This window comes from Mustela lutreola, chromosome 3, assembly GCF_030435805.1.
Source record: "Mustela lutreola isolate mMusLut2 chromosome 3, mMusLut2.pri, whole genome shotgun sequence".
NCBI lineage: Eukaryota > Metazoa > Chordata > Mammalia > Carnivora > Mustelidae > Mustela > Mustela lutreola.
This window is the reverse complement of record NC_081292.1, coordinates 92513882-92516898: the sequence shown is the minus strand read 5'-3', so window position 1 is coordinate 92516898 and position 3017 is coordinate 92513882. Positions and strand designations below refer to the sequence as shown.

General features: G+C 31.6%; 1 non-coding gene across 1 annotated transcript; it reads right to left on the bottom strand.

Moving 5' to 3' along the window:
• Positions 1-659: 659 nt before the first annotated feature.
• Positions 660-763, bottom strand: LOC131828384 (U6 spliceosomal RNA). The gene has a single exon (XR_009352400.1). It is a non-coding gene; the product is annotated as a U6 spliceosomal RNA (small nuclear RNA).
• Positions 764-3017: the final 2254 nt, after the last annotated feature.

The following is a 3017-nucleotide window of genomic DNA, read 5'->3' as shown; positions in this document are numbered from 1 at the left end:
GATGAAGTGGAGATGCAACATAGGCGGTTTCAGGCGTACGAAAAGAAAAATAAAAGAAGATGGGATTGGGAGGGAGACAAACCATAAAAGACTGAATCTCACAAAACAGACTGAGGGTTGCTGGGGGGAGGTGTGTTGGGAGAGGATGGTGGGGGTATGGACATTGGGGAGGGCAGGTGCTATGGTGAGTGATGGTGAGTGCTGTGAAATGGGTAAACCTGGAGATTCACAGACCTGTGCCCCTAGGGATAAAAACACATTATATGTTTATAAAAAATTTTTAAAAAATAGTTTTAAAAATCCATTAAAGAAAAAGCACATATTGCAAGCCCAGAGCTAATCTCATATTCAATCAAAAAAAATTGAAAATTTTCCCCTTAAAGATCAGAACAAAGACAAGTGTGTCCACTTTCACTACTCTCATTTGACATAGTACTGGATGTCCTAGCCAGAGAAACAAGGAACACAAAGAAATAAAAGACTCAAAAAAAAAAAAAAAGGAAGAAGTAAAATTTTCTTTTTTTTAATAACATGAACTTACATGTAAAAGAATCCTAAAAAATTCACAAAAAATTTTGAATAAACAAATTTAGTAAAGCTGCCAAATACAAGATCAATATATAAAAGACAAGAATTTTGTTTTGTTTCGTTTTTTTTTTTCCAATATGGAATGCTTCCCAGTTTTTCATGTCATCCTTGTTCAGTGATCAAGCTAATCTCTGCATCATTCCAATTTTAGTATATGTGCTGCCAAAGTAAGCACAAGACGAGCATTTTAACACTCTAATGATGAACTATCTGAAAAAATAAAGAGAACAATCTAATTCACAATAGCATCAAAACTAATGAAATACTTAGGATAAGATTTAACTAAGAAGATGAAAGATATGTACCCCATAAACTATGACATTGATAAAGAAATTGAAGGAGACATAAATGGAAAGATAGCTCATATTTATGAATGGTAAGAATTAACATTGTTAAAATGTCCATACTACCAAAAACCATCTGTAAATTCAATTCCTATCAAAAATCCAATGTTAGGGGTGCCTGGGTGGCTCAGTGGGTTAAGCCACTGCCTTCGGCTCAGGTCATGATCCCAGGGTCCTGGGATCGAGCCCTGCATCAGGCTCTCTGCTCAGCAGGAAGCTGCTACCTCTTCTCTCTCTGCCTGCCTCTCTGCCTGCTTGTCATCTCTCTCTGTCAAATAAATAAATAAAAAATCTTTTAATAAATCCAATATTATTTTTTTACAGAAGTAAGTAAAGAATCCTAGAATTTATATGAGACCATAAAAGACAAATAATTAAAGCAGTTCTGAGAAAGAATGAAGAAGTGAAATTACACTTCTTGATTTGAAACAATACTACAAAGCCCTCATGCTCAAAACAATAAAGTATACTGGTATAAAAACAGACCAATAAACAAGTAGAACAGATTTGAGAGTCCAGAAATAAATCCTTTCATACAGTCACCTAATATTTGACAGGGGCCAACATATATAATGGGTAAAGATAGTCTGTTCAATAAATGATATTTAAAACTGAATAGTCACATAAACCAGCATGAAACTGGAAGCTTATATCACTCATAAATCTTAACTTGAAATAGATCAAAGACTTAAATGTGATGCATGAAACTAAATTTCCTAAAGGAAAACATAGGAAAAATTCTCCTTGACATTGGTCTTGCCAATAGTTTTTGGATACCAGGCCAAAAACACAAGCAAAAGAAGCAAAAATAAATAAATGGTATTACATTAACTAAAGTTTCTGCATTGCCAAAAAAAAAAAAAAAAAGAGAGAGAGAGAGAGAGAATGAAAACACAATCCACAGAATGGAAGAAAATACTTACAAATCTTATATCTGAAAAGAGGTTAATAATCAAGAGATACAAATAGAAAAAAATATATCATTAAAAAATAGCAAAAGGATCTCAATAGACTTTTTTTTTCAAAAAAGTTATATAAATGACCAACAGGAGCATTAAAAAGTGCTCAATGTAAAAACTCAGGGCAAATTCATTATGTTGTTGTTTACCTCTGAAAAACACAATATTACTACCTATTAGAATATATACTACCAAAAAATTAAAACTAACAAATTTTGGTAAATATTGGGGAAAATGGGGAACTTATGCACTGTGATAGGGATATAAATTTGTATGGAAAACAGTATGGAGACTATTCATATTATTAAAAGTAAAATTACCATATGATTCAGTAATCCCACTTCTAGGTATATATCTAAAGGAAACGAAGTCACTATTCGAAGACATATCTGCACTCTTATGTTCATTATAAAATTATTAACTCTAAGCAAGAGATGGAAATAACTTCAGTATCCATTAATGGATGAATGAATAAAATAAGTATGGTAAATATATACTATGGAATACTACTTAACCATGAAAAATTAAGAAATACTGCTTTTTACAACAGCATGGATGGATCTTGAAGGTATTATACTAAGTGAAATATTTCAAAGATTTTATATATATTTTTTAATTTATGTATTATGATATCCCTTACATACAGAATCTGAAGAAAAAGCAAACTAATGGAAACTTAGAGTTGAGTTGACAAGAGGTGAACCTGGGGTGGAATAAGGTGGTCAAAGGGCACAAACTTGCAACTATAATATGAAAAAGTTCTGGGGATCTAATGTACAGCATGATGATCATAGTTAATAATATATACATACTTTTTTATTGTGCTTCCCTTTATTAAACTTTACATATATCACATTCTTACAAGTTGAAAGTTTATAGCAATCTTGTATAAAAGAGGTCTGCTGCCACCATTTTTCTAAACATTTGTTCATTTTGTGTCTCTCTGTCACATGTTGGTAATTCTTGCAATATTTCAAGTTTTTTCATTATTATTGTATTTGTTATGGTGATCTGTGATCAGTAATTATGACCCACTGAAAACTCAGAACTAGTTTACTTAAGGTATATACATTGTTTTTCTTTAAAGACATAATGCTTTTGAACAGTACAGTATAGTGTTTATTTT